Source organism: Myxine glutinosa, chromosome 1 (genome assembly GCF_964187855.1).
Source record: "Myxine glutinosa chromosome 1, kmMyxGlut1.1, whole genome shotgun sequence".
NCBI lineage: Eukaryota > Metazoa > Chordata > Myxini > Myxiniformes > Myxinidae > Myxine > Myxine glutinosa.
In genome coordinates this window covers 259,357,685-259,371,877 of record NC_136261.1, presented here as the reverse complement: position 1 = coordinate 259,371,877, position 14,193 = coordinate 259,357,685, and positions in this window count along the sequence as shown.

Genomic DNA, 14,193 nt, shown 5'->3' with positions numbered 1-14,193 from the left:
TGAACCTTTTTTTAATAGAAATGAAGGCCCTTATGGCCCAGAATAGCGGTAATAGAGGGTTTAAAATCGACACAGAAGGAGATGAAAAAGGACGTAGGGGTAATTAAAAAAGAGTGTCAGACGGTACACGAGGACCTGACGAGGAAAATGAACAAGGTGGTAGAGGTGATGGAGGTTAAAGAGCGGGAGGTGCGGGAGCACATAGAAAAAAATAAGGTGGAGTTAGAGGAAGAACTTAAGGGGGCGCACGAGGAGATGAAGGAGGTGAAGCAGAAATTAGAAGAAGTGGAAGAAGGGGTGAGCGAAATTAAGAAGCGACGGAGAGAGGATAAGAAAGAGATAAAGGAGGAAGTAAAAGAATTGGTCCAAAGTCTGTGTTCGGATCGTGATGATGTGCTCTTTAACCGGATGAGGGATTCGCAGGTGATGGAGGAGAAGCGAAGAGAAAGAGGACCCGGTGTAAGTGGTGACCAATATGGTCGTGCGTATGATGCGCCAGGTGATTTAATAAGCTTGGGGGTCGAGATAGACCCGGATGTTCGTGAGAGGCCAAGAGTGAGGTGTATGGCTGGTCCGGAGGGTATGGAACGAGGGTGCGAGCGAGAGGGTCCGGTGATGGGAGAGGTGCGAGGTGTGAGTGAGCAAGGTTGTGGTGGTATGGAATGGGTAGCGGGTTGCGGAAGTGTGACCCATGCATCGACACCAACAGGGGTAGTTTTTAGAGGGACAGGGGAGGCAAGAGAGCCCCTTGGGGGTAATGTACTGTGGGGGCCCGGCCGGTTCGGCCCCGCGCTGACCCCGCAAGGGGCGACGCACGGGGTCCGGCACGCGGGCAACGACTCGCATACGAGGTGGTCCCACAAGGTCCCACTCGCGCCGTATGACGGCAAGAGTGATCTACGCGCGTACCTGGCGCAGTTTGACTGTGTGTGTAAGGGCAACGGTTGGGGTGAGGACGAAGGTGGAGTACACCTGGTGGCCGCATTGCGCGGCGCGGCGGCGGAGGTGCTGACGGCATTACCACCGGGTGCTCTCACCCTGCCAGCCCTCCGCGACGCCCTAATTAATCGATTCGGCGTTGAACAGCAGAGCGAGCTTGTTAAAGCTCAGCTCGCGCTGCGAAAACGCAAGCCCCAGGAAGCCATCGGGGAACTTGCCCACGACATTCGCCGCGCAGTGGGGATCGCACATGCTAGCATGGCAGCGGATTCCCGGGAAAGCCTGGCGCTGGACCATTTTATCCAGGCCCTCCCGGATATTGAGCTCCGGCAACAGCTCGCCATGTGGCGCCCGCAGATTCTGAGCCAGGCGGCTGACGCTGCGGCCCGTTGGGAAGCAGCGAGGCCCCTGGCCCGGGGGAGCGAGCGTCACGCAATGGCGGTCCGCCAGGTGGGACCCCCGATGGAGGGCGGACCCCTTAGGGGGCCCACCCCCGACATGGGTCCTGACCTGGCGGGCATGGTCCGGAGGCTGGTGGACCAGCGCCTGGCGGGACCTGGACCATGGCAGGCGGCCCCGGAGGTGGCCCGCGGTGGACCACGAGCGGGTAATCCAATTCGGACCTTCAGGGGGGGAAATTTGGAATTCCGGAGACAAGCACCTTATCAGGTGAGGTGCTATACTTGCAACCGTCTGGGTCACCTGGCGCGGCACTGTCGAGCCACGCGCCGGGATGATCCCCGGCGGTTGAGGTCCTCAACTCCGCCCAGGGGGGAGCGGGTTAGCCGACCACAGACACCCCCCCGCCAGACCCCGGGAAACTAGAAGGTGTCGGGCACGTAGGGCGGTGTTCGGCAGAAGAGGATGGAGGAGAGCCCTCATTGACGCGACAGGTCATTTATTGTGGCCAGATTGGAACCGGTAGCCTGACAATCAGATGCAAAATTGCCGGCGTGGGGGTAGACGCCGTAGTGGACACAGGAGCTAGCGCCACGATCATCAGCCCTGTGGTCCTTGATTCGAGCGCAGGTGGCTGGGATAAGATCCAGCGCCTGCAAAATTATCGTTTGCAACTTGCTACCGGGGTAACGGCCCCGATCATAGGGCGTGGTTCTGTGACCCTCAAGTTAGGGTCGGTACGGAGGGAGATAGATGTTTGGGTGGCGGAGGTGTGCGACCCATGTTTAATAGGGTTGGATTTGTTGACTGCCAGCGGTTGTAAAATCGACTTGTGCCGGGGCATCCTGCAGGTGGGAGTAGAAGAGCTGCCGTTAGGGGGAGTGAGCACGGCCGAGAGAGCGGAGCTGGAGGCTTCCGAGGCCGTGACCATTCCCCCAAGGGCCGAGGCGATAGTGCCGGCCCGGTGGGCAGCTCGCCCAACATGGCAGGAGTCCTGCGGCCTGGTCGAACCGGTGGCAGCGCAGTCCATACCGGGTTTAATCGTGGGCCGCACCCTTGTAAAAACGGACGGACCGGTAGTGGCCGTCCGAGTAATAAATATAAGTACAGAACCACGCACTATAGTAAGGGGCACGAGGGTAGCTGGCTGCACCCCAGTTGAGGAAGTCGCGACAGTGAGGGGCGAGAACGTCCAGCCGAGCCGGCCCCGGGGAGAGCCTTCAATAAGAAGTAGGAATTGGCCCGATCCCATTTGCGAGATGGTAAATCGTAGTAGCGTAGAGTTGGGAGGTACCCAGAGGGAGGCCTTACACAAACTGGTTGGGCCCCATTTGGACCTCTTCTCCCTGTCCACCGAGGATATTGGACGTACGGGCCTGGTGAAACATCAGATCCACACCGGTGAGGCCCGGCCTATTCGTCAGGCCGCCCGACGGCTCCCTTGGAGCAAGAGGGTGGAAGCTGACGAGCAGGTTGAAAAAATGCTCGACGCAGGCGTGATCGAGCCCTCGGGAAGTCCTTGGATGTCACCTGTTGTGCTGGTCAAAAAGAAGGATGGGACCACGCGGTTCTGCGTGGACTATCGCCAGCTAAACAACGTGACACTCAAGGACTCATATCCCCTGCCAAGGATTGATGACACCCTCGATGCCGTTGCGGGCTCAAATTGGTTCTCAACTTTGGACCTCAAGAGTGGGTATTGGCAGGTGGAGATGGATAGGGCAGGGAAGGAGAAAACGGCATTTTCCACAGGTAAGGGACTGTATCAGTTTACTGTGATGCCGTTTGGTTTGTGTAACGCCCCCGCCACCTTTGAAAGATTGATGGAACATGTACTAGGCGGCATGCCATGGCAATCATGCCTGGTGTACCTGGATGACGTCCTAGTACATGCCAAAACGTTCCCCCAGGCAGTAGCTAATTTGGACCAGGTGTTCGGGTGCCTCAGACAGGCAGGGTTGAAGCTGAACCCGAGTAAGTGCACTTTGTTTGCAAGGGAGGTGGCCTATCTAGGTCACGTGATCGGCCGCGAGGGGGTAAAAACGGACCCAGACAAAATTAAAGCGGTAGAGGAGTGGCCCGCACCACGTACCATCAAAGAGGTGCGGGGATTTTTGGGACTCTGCTCCTACTACCGGCGCTTTGTGGCGAAATTTGCGGAGTTGGCCCGTCCCCTCCACCGGCTTACGGAGAAGGGGACGCGATTTAATTGGACACGGGAGTGCCACGAGGCCTTCCAAAAATTGAAGGGGTGTCTAACATCCGCACCCCTTCTAGCTTACCCCACTAGCAACGGGGCATTTACCCTGGACACAGATGCGAGCCAGGAAGGATTGGGCACAGTTTTGTCTCAGACACAGGAGGGCGTGGAGAGAGTGATTGGTTACTATAGTCGGGCCTTAAGTAGGCCCGAGCGAAATTATTGTGTCACTCGCAAAGAGTTATTGGCTATGCTGGCTGCCATGAACCTTTTCCACCCGTACCTGTACGGGCGGAAATTTTTGGTTAGAACTGACCATTCCTCCTTGCAATGGCTCCTTCGGTTCAAGGAACCGGAGGGCCAAATTGCAAGGTGGTTGGAAAAGTTGCAGCAGTACGATTTTGATGTGGCCCATAGGGCCGGGAAGGCCCATGGTAATGCGGACGCACTCTCTCGGCGTCCTTGTCTGGGGGAAAACTGTAAATTTTGTGCGAGACACGAGGAGAGGGAGCAATTGGGCGATTCCGCCCCGATTCTCGTCGTCCAGGCAACCCGGGTGAGAGGGCCAATTTTGCCACTAACCGCAGATGAGGAATTCGGAACTTTGGCTTGGAGCGCGGCCCAGCGGGAGGACCCCGTACTGGGGCCAGTGCACGAATGGGTGAGATTGGGGCAAAGACCTAATGGGGAAGAGGTCACCCCCCTCGGGGCACAGACCAAGGCATATTGGGCTCAGTGGAAAACCCTGGAATTGAAGGATAACATCTTGTATCGCAAGTGGGTGGAGGTTCCCTCTGATAAAACTTCCTGGCTGGTGGTAGTCCCAAATAAATTTAAGACCGATATATTGCAACAGGTGCATGGTACCCGCCCCGGCGGCCATTTGGGCAGGACAAAGACGACATCGCAGGTACGCCGGAGGTTTTATTGGGTGAATATGGGGCGCGACATACAGGACTGGTGTCGGAGATGCGACACCTGTACTGCCAAAAAGGACCAGCACGGAGGATGAGGGCCCCCCTTCAATTACACCAGGTGGGGGCCCCCCTAGAGCGGGTGGCCATGGATATCCTAGGCCCACTACCCCGCACCCGCCTAGGTAATAAGTACATCCTCGTTGTGATGGACTACTTCACCAAGTGGCCGGAGGCCTACGCCCTCCCCAACCAAGAAGCAGGGGTGGTAGCGCAGGCCTTCGTGGAAGGATTTGTGTGCCGGCATGGGATTCCACAGGAGTTGCACACCGACCAGGGACGAAATTTTGAGAGCAAATTGCTAAAAGATGTGTGCAGTCTCCTGTCAATTCGGAAAACAAGAACAACGCCTTTAAGACCTCAATCTGACGGGATGGTGGAAAGATTCAACCGAACTTTAATCCAACAACTGGCACTGTTCACCGCCACCCGTCAGGATGACTGGGATGAACATCTCCCTTATTTGCTCATGGCCTACCGAACCAGCCAGCACGGGGCCACCGCATGCAGTCCAGCGTTGCTTATGTATGGGCGGGAGTTACGGGCTCCCGCCGACTTGCTATGCGGTCCCGTGCCAGACACAGTGGTTAACCCGCCGAGGGAGGGGTACGCACGTCACCTAGTCCATGCTAGTCCATGCCTTCGCCCGCCGCCAACTCCATCTGGCGGGGGAAAAGATGAAGCGCAGGTACGACCACCGGAGCCAGGGGAGTCAGTACAGTCCGGGGATGAAGATTTGGTTCTTCAATCCCCGGAGGAGGAAGGGTAGGTGCCCGAAACTCACCTCTCCCTGGCAATGCCCGGGGGTCGTCCTGTCGCACGTCTGTGACGTGGTAGTAAAAATCAAAATGGGCCCACGAGCTCAAAATGGGATCGTCCACGCCGACCGGATAAGGCTTTACACCGGCGAGCAGGCGCCCCCGTGGATTGCCTCGGCTTTAGATGCCGAGGCGGGACCCAGTACCTCTGAATAAGGGGGGCTTATTAGTGCCAGAGGACTGGGGGATTGATGAGCGATGGGCACGGTGGGTAAGGGTGGCATCCCTGCCACCCCTCCCATGAATGGGGCAAATGCGCTATAGATTATGGGGTGTATGGCAGTGAAAACTAGCCCGGGTGGGTTAGGATATTGTGTGTAGGGATCTAGCGAAGATGACATTAGGTAACGTTAAGGTTACTTAGTGACAAGGATACCTGTAGAGGGGACGCAGGTAGATTAGAGTGGATGATAATGACGAGGGAGCGCAATAGTTTAAAGGGACGACTGGGAAGCGCAAGTTTCAGAGGGGAGTAGTTAGATGAGATGATGCTGTGTGAGAACTGGACAGGTGTGTGGAGCAGTGTATGAGTAGTGAGTGTTGTGGATCAGCGCGAATGTGCTTGGGGGAGCGAAGGGTGCAGGCGGCACCAAGTATGAGAGCACAGCTGTGCAAGTACAGGTGTGTGGAATATATGGAGCAGAGAATGAGTGGTGTGGAGAGAGTTGGAGTAAGTGGTACGGAGTGGTGTGCATGGTGCGAAGGTGTGGATGGGGGAAGAGTGGACCCCTTTTCACGAGTACCCGGGGAGGGTAGTTTAAAGAATAGTTAGAAGGTATAGGTAAATTGTGGTTGGATATTGGCATTTGTGGTGCGGTTGCAGAATGGTATTGTGGATGGGTGCATTGGTGTGGTGAAATTGGCTGGTCGTGTGGCCTGTTAGTATGAGTGTGAATGGTTGGGCACTCCGCCACTGTTAGATGTCGGCCAGGTGAGGCCGCAGGTGGGCTCTGGGAGCCGTTAGTGTCAGTGGGTGCCTGAGGATCCCGGGTGTGGATCGGGCAGCCCGTGCCAGAGAGGGCACTGAAGGGGTGAGAGTGCGAGAGGGCCTTCCCCAGTTAGTTAGGTTAGGGTGAGGAGCAGGTGAGCTCGGTAGGCAACAACAGTGGTGGAGGTGTGCAGGTGGGCGGACCAGCTGGGAGCGTCACACGACCCAGCCACCGAAATTGTGCGGGGGCACCGAGTGTTGAATCGGGGGAGTGAGACCCCAACTTGAGAAGCACCACAGTTTGGTCAATGGGAATTGGTTTTTAGAACCCATAGTGTAAGTTGGCCAATGGATTGGCAGGGAAAGACCCCGGGTAATGTAAAGTTGTTAAAGTCATTTAGGAAATAGTTAGGATTGATGAACCTGTCGCACCATACGCAGCCACTTACCTGAGGTGGTGATGATGACTCCACACCTGTGTTCCTTTGTTCTGTGTTGCAGGAAAGTAGAATTGCTGTGTGGATTTGTGAGACGCATCACGACGTGGATGAGACATTGGGGTGATTCCATCTCTCCCTCCTTAGGAGGGACTGATGATGAATTGGTGATGGCAAATTTTGATGTTGAGTTGGAGATGGCAAATTTTGATGTGGAGTTGGAAATGGCAAATTTGATTGGTTAGGAGGGAGAGAAGACGAATTTGGTTTATGGGAGGAACGGGGAAGACAGTAGGGACGTTTGTTGATGTGTATTGATTTGTTGATTTGTTGAAGGGAGGGGCAATGTAGGTTACCTGGTGGGGGGGGGGGGCGTACGGTAGGAACGTACCTGTCTCACCTGGTTCCCATGTGCCCCCAGTGTGCATTACCTTGCATTGCGTGCACTTTTGCGCCCTTACCACCTTACTCACTTGTCTTATTTTGTCTCCCACCTCCGAGGATCTGGCTTTGGGGCAGAAAGAGAGGAGAGAGAGGTGCTGGCTCTGCAGTTGTGGGCCTGTATTTTCGCTGCTTGCTGCCTGGATCGATACACCATATGGACCGCAATTTTTGTGGCCGCCCACAATGGACCGCAGTTCTTTTGCGGGCAAGCACCACCCATTGATGGACCTCTGGGTCAACGTGGCACCTATGCCATACAGGTGAACCACTTTTAGTTGGCCCCCCTGACGGCCACAATTCAGAAATGGACGCGGTTGGCGCCTTTCTTTATTTCTAAAGAAGCCAGAAGGCCAAGTGGGCTCCAAGACAAGACCAGCGGCAGAACATCGGCCAGCTGCGACACCACCGGTGACCATGGACACTTAATTGTGCATTTTTATGAACACTTTATTGGTGCACCGGATGGTGCTGACTGTGTGTATGGGGTGGTGCTTTTGGGTACTTGGACGGGGTGCTCTGCACATTATTAAAGGCCATAGGGCCACAGGGCACTCGTGGGTTGGTGTATCGATGCTGGCATGCGTGCTCTCTCTCTATGCATAACATCTGCATGTGTTCCTCAAAGAACAGGTCCTGGATCGTAGTGTAAATATCAGTGTAGTCTTGTGTAAATGATGCTCCCTACCGGCTGTATGTTTAGTTTGAGGATTCTTTCCGCGATTCGGTTATCCTGTGGGTGTGTTTCTGTGAGGAGAAGGGTGCAACATCGCAGGGGGACATATTTACTCATTTGTGAACATCTGTAAAACTGTCGCACTCAGGGTTGAGTTAATAGTAGAGGGAACTACATCTGAGTGCCACACTAACGTAGGTAAAAATTTATCGGGTCGGGACGCCCCGAGGTAGAGAAGGGTGCAATGTTGCGGATATGGGATTTGGATCCATCCATCCGCTTGTAAATATTCCCCTATTTCCCCAATACTTCCCAACTATCCCCAATCCCCCATTCCCTAGTCCCATTTTCTGTAAACAACACTCTGTAGACCCGACCTCCCCCTATTTCCCCCATTAAATGTCGCATCCAGGTCCACCGCATCTCACGTAGACAACTATAGGACATCTTGCTAGTTATTCTTAGTCTATGTCAGTTAAGGACTCGTTTCCATTAATTCTGACTCTTCGTTGCACCAGAATGTGATTGTATGGCACGGTTAGGAAGTTTAGGACCTCCCAATACCTCCCCGCAGCTCTTCCTCATGGTTCAACAACAACAACAACAACAGCGGCGGCGCGGGGAGTGCTCGTCCTCACTCCGGCTTGGTTGGTAGGGGGTGTTGGGAGGGCATCAAGCCTTTCCAACGAGCCGCCATCGACCATGTGCTCGACGGGGTTACCAAGTAGGGGCTCGCTGTCAGCTCCTCGTCAAAGGCGGAGCCGGGTAACCCCCGCACCCAATAGAAGCGGCGGACCGATCCCATCTGGGGCGGAGCCAACGAGCCGAGGGCGTGTCACTCCCCGCTGAGCATGCGCAGGAAGAGGGAGGTGACGTCAGATGCGCCCTCAGCTTGGAGAGAGAAGGACGCCACCTCCGAGCGCTGTGACACCTCCCCGCATCTCTGGACTGGACCGTGCTTGATTCTGTCCCTGAGCCAAGGTGCACCTTGTGCTATCGACTGCCTGTCCTTCCCTGCCATCAATCCCTGTGTAAGTCAGTCTTGTTCCGTTTGTCTGTGGTCTGTCTGGGATAGATAAGATTGTGTCTAAGTGCCTATCTCTTCTGTGTCTTTACCTCATTACCTTGTAATCTACCCCTTTTCTCCCCCACTAATTATATCCTCCTCCGGAGGTCTTGAGAACTGTACCCCTTGCGTCGTTTCATTTATCCCAGTCGTTGTGTCCTTTCCATCATTGATTTAGCGTAGCGCGATTTGGCCAACGTTCGAGTGGAATCGGGTGAGTTGGGGCTAATCGGGTAAACTGTGCGAACACGGCGGCCATTCCGCTCGGCCCATCATAACATCTAAGCCGTGTCCGTAACAATATATATATATATATATATATATATATATATATATATATATATATATATATAGTTGCGGTTTTCCGCCGCCCTTCTTCCCCTTACCAATTACCAAGGGGGGATTAAGCCCCTTGTTCTTTCTGGGCCTGGCGTAACCGAGAGACTTGAAACGCCTCTCCCGGGCAAACGCAAGGTAGGGTTTCGGGACCAAGTCTCGCTCGTACCTAAATACCTACGCTGCCACGGAAGCGGGGAACCAAGCCTCGCACAAGCCACGTGTAATTTGAGTACACTGAGCGGATTGCGTACCACGTGGTCCGTGCAGTCACCGTTAATGTTGGACCCCGATTAGAGCGGTTTTATTCGTACCACGCTGCGTCAATGATGGAAAACACAAGAACAATCGAATGGAAGGAAGAACACAGGTTTAATTATTATTCCCAATATTATGTACAATGATCGGTAGAAGCAGAGACACAGAGCAGAACTTAAGTAGTCTTATTATAAATACCCCAGACATGGGCCCGTTCGCACTCACACAGGGAAATTGCAGGCAGGATGATGTTCAGGCCAAACGCGCCGACTTGGTCGTCCAGGAACGGCCCCGTCCGGCTCTCCTCGGTCACAGCACGTCCCGCGATTATGGAAAGCAGGCGGTGGAAGGATCCTTGTAGCGCGTCTCCTGAACAAAACGCAGCAGATGAGGCAGGAAGGCGGGAAGGAATGTATGCGTCTCTCGGCACGGCTGGGCGGTTCCACAGTGCGTTTAGCAACCAGCGCGCTATCACTCACGTAACCCAATGCAATATAGCGGCTCGACTTCAAGCTCAACCGAGCATCACTTTAATATGAGCGCGTCACTTTAAAGACGTTCATTGGCATCTTTTTCTGATCTCGTATCTCTCAAACTCCTCCTCTCTTCTCGTCAGTCCTCGTGGGGGCTTTGCGCGACGGGTTATATTTGCCATGCCTTGAACCTTCTCGAACGTTCCAACCACGTCCTGTGACGCAGTGCTGCAACCACTCCCTGTGAGCCCTGATTGGCGGCTCGCGCTTACTGTCAGGTTCTTCGCCGCCCTCATTCGGTTCCGACTCGACCCTCAGGCCTGCCTCGTGTTAATTCACGCCAAAAAGCCAAAGGCAGCACAAAAAGGCGTAAGGCGGCATCAGGCAATGGAAGTATGAAGAGGACCTACTCTCCTTACTCTACTCAACGCAAAACTAACACAGGAAAAGGACTATTCTCACACATACTATGAAATAACAGAACTATCGCGAGGCTACGTGTTGTTTGTGTGACTAACTATGAGGGGAAAATTTAACCTTTATTGTACAAAACTCAAAACGCAACAATATATATATATATATATATATATATATATATATATATATATATATATATATATATATATAGATATATATATATAAATATATATATATATAACATATATATATATATATATATATATATATATATATATATATATATTGTTACGGACCGCGGATAGGATGTTGTTTTGCCGAGCGGATGGCGCCGCGGCCCTAACAGTTACCCCGACTAACCCGATTCCTGGACGTTGGCCAAAATCGCGCCACAGATATTCAATATGGAAACCTCTAAAGTGACCGAATGTAAAGAGGAAGAAGAAGATGTACAGAAGAATAACAGGATTTATTATTTACACACACTAAAGCAAAAGGAGCAGTCAAGGTTATATACAGAGAAAATGGAAAAAGCAGGTGACACAGTGAAAATACTAGCTTAACTATACAAGCTTAACTTATTCCCTGGGACAAGACAAACAAAACAAACTCACGTACACAAGAAGGATGGAATGGCAGGAACGAATGCTGGAAGGAGGAATGGGAAGGTTCAGCTAGGGCAGATGGTTCGGGCTTGATCCCGCACGGAACGTCGGGCTGGACCTCGACGGCCACCGATGCCACCGCAATCTGGTTCCGGCGGGGTAACGGGTCGAAGCGGCCTGGTGGAGTCGACTGCTGGTGGAGCCAAAACTACTGGTGGGGCGCAACTCTTTCGTTGCACTTCTTGTTTCGCACTTCTGTCAAGGCTTCCCCGCGCTTCTGTTTCGCACTTCTGTCAAAGGCTTCCCCGCGCTTCTCTCGCACTTCTCCGAACTCATCTGCTGCCTCAATTGTCTGCTCGTGCCGCTGTGTGGACGTCGCGTGCTTTTTCCAGGACTCGTCTCAGGTGGGGGCGGCTTCTGCGGGTTATATATGCCCCGCCCCTGAACCTTCGCGAACCTCCTTGATGTTTCTCTCCTCACCCTCTCCAAGTCCAACCCCTTGTTCTTGGTTGGTTGAGTGGGGCTGACTCACTCTTCCCCTCTATGACGAGGTGGGGACACACCTTTCTTCCCCGACCCGAGCACATGTTCAATGGCGGCAATTGCAGCAAACCGCCCAATTCAGTCGGCAAAGGATGCAAAAAGAGGAATGCAGTTGGTAATGGAGGCTTTGAGGGAATTGAAAGGGGATCTATCTTATGTAATTCAGTGCAATGGAGTATTAAGTTAATGGAAGACAAGGCCTTACCCTAATACACATAATAAGGAAATAACTGTCAACAAAGATATATGGTGTCCTTCGTGTATGCTTTATGGAATTAACTACGGGAACGCCCTTTGACTTTTATACAACAACAAATGCAGGAAGGAGGGTGACATTTTACCACAATTCATTACACAACAACAAAAAAAAAAAACATTCTCATATCCACAACAATATATATATATATATATATATATATATATATATATATATATATATATATATATATATATATATATATATATATATATATATATATATATATATATTGTTGCGGAAATGAGGATTGTGTTTTTTTATTGTGTGTATTATTATTACTAGGGCATGCCCGTACTATATCTATATCTAAAATTATATCCCCCCCCTCTATTTACATGAAATGGTTTGGTCCAAAGCGAACGGCTTGCGAGTGGTGACAATCCCCCCCCTCTATTTACATGCAATGGTTTGGTCCAAAGCGAACGGCTTCCGGAGTTTGGTAAAGAAATCGCCATCGCGTGCACAAACGCGCAGGAAAGCGAATGAATCGCAAATTCGTTTTTATTAGTTGTAAAACATAGTTTAACGCCAACATAGTTTGCAAACGTGAAATAAATGAATACGCTCTCAAATGTGCCATCCGAGGCAGAGTCTGCCCGCCACGTTCGGCACACGCGATCGTTCGCTGCTCTCTGATTGGTTGAATCGTTTTTTGGACATAGCTCGGTAAGTAATTGTCCGATTAATATGAAACCTTGAAAAGGCACATCCTCGGGTCCCCAGCAATATACCTGGCAAGTTGCAAGTATATCGGACCCGTGGTTGTCGAGAAACAGCGGTCACAGACAAACGTACAAACGTACAGACAGAGATTACTGGAATTATAGATAGATTGCTTTATTCTGAGCCCTCCTTGCTCCAGTGTGTATAAAGGTCAAAAGGGCGTCCCGGTAGTTAATTCCATAAAGCATACATTGAAGGACACTATAATATCCCTGTTCAGTAGTTTATATCCTTATTATGTGTTTTAGGGTAAGACCTTGTCTTCCATTAAAATGACACTCCATTGCACCAAGTGAAAAAGATAGATTCCCTTCATTCCCATTCCCATTCCCAAAAACCTCCATTTCCCCTTTCGTCATGGCCAAGCCTCAATCTGCCAATTACATCCCCTCCAAGTCTCCATTGCCAACTGCACTGGGCAGTTGGCCAGTTTGTTACAGCTGTGGGTTGTTTTCGCCCCAAAGCCGCCATTGAACATGTGCTCGGGTTGGGGAAGAAAGGCGTGCCCGCCCGTCGTCATCAAGGGCGGAGCCAGAGGGTCGCGCGACCAACCAGGGCCGAGGTGAGCACACCGATGGGCGTGTCCTAAAGGCCGGCGGCTTAATCGCCGGAAGCGTTATAAAAGCGCGCGCGCAAGAGTGATGACAAGCTGCGTAGAGAGGTCCATGACAAGAGAGGTCCATGACAAGAGCAGAGCTGAGTTGTGTGGTTTTGGGAAAGAGCTGGGTTGGTCATCAGTGGTGGTCAGTGGTTGCGTTGAGTGGTCAGTGGTTGCGTTGAGTTGTCGGTGGTGAGGAGTGATTGAACCAAGAGGAAGAGTGCTTGGACCAAGAAAGAGAGGAGAGAGAACCCGTCACGCCAGACCCCCCCACCAGCGCGTCGGCTCCACCAAGCAGCTCCGACCCGTGATCCCACGCACACGACAGGATCGGTAGCATCAGCGGACGTCGAGGTCCAGCCCGACGTCCCATGCGGGATCAAGCTCCAGCCACACACCTCCTTCCAGCCAATCCTGCCTGCAATTTCCCCATTCGTGTATGTGAGTTTGTTCTGTTTGTTCTGTCCTGGGTATTTAATGAAGTTTGTATAAGCTAGTATTAGTAATTTTCACTGTGTCTCTAAAAGCTTCTGTAAATTATTTTCTTATCTTTCCTTCTCCTTGGTTATTTTGAGCCTGTAAATAGTAAATAAATTTAGTAGTATTTTCAACCTTTTTTTGTCTTCTTCTTCTTCCTTTTCTTCACATCCGTCGTTTTAGTCTTTTCCATATTGAATATCTGTGGCGCGATACGGCCAACGTTCAGGGAATCGGGTTTAGTCGGGGAAAAACTGTTCGGCCGCGGTGACTCCGCTCGGCAAACAACATCTTATCCGCGGACCGTAACAATATATATATATATATATATATATATATATATATATATATATATATATATACATATATATATATATATATATATATATATATATATATATATATATATTGTTGCGGATATGAGGATTGCATTTTTTTGATTGTGTTGTATTATATTGGAGATGGTGATGAACATTGTTGGATATGGCCCCTCCTGCCTCCAGAGTTGTATAAAGGTAAAAAGGGCGTCTCGGTAATTAGTCAAAAGGCATACACGTCAGCTAATCATAGAATACCCCTGTTCAGTAGCTTATATCTTATTATGTGTTTTAGAGTAAGGCCTTGTC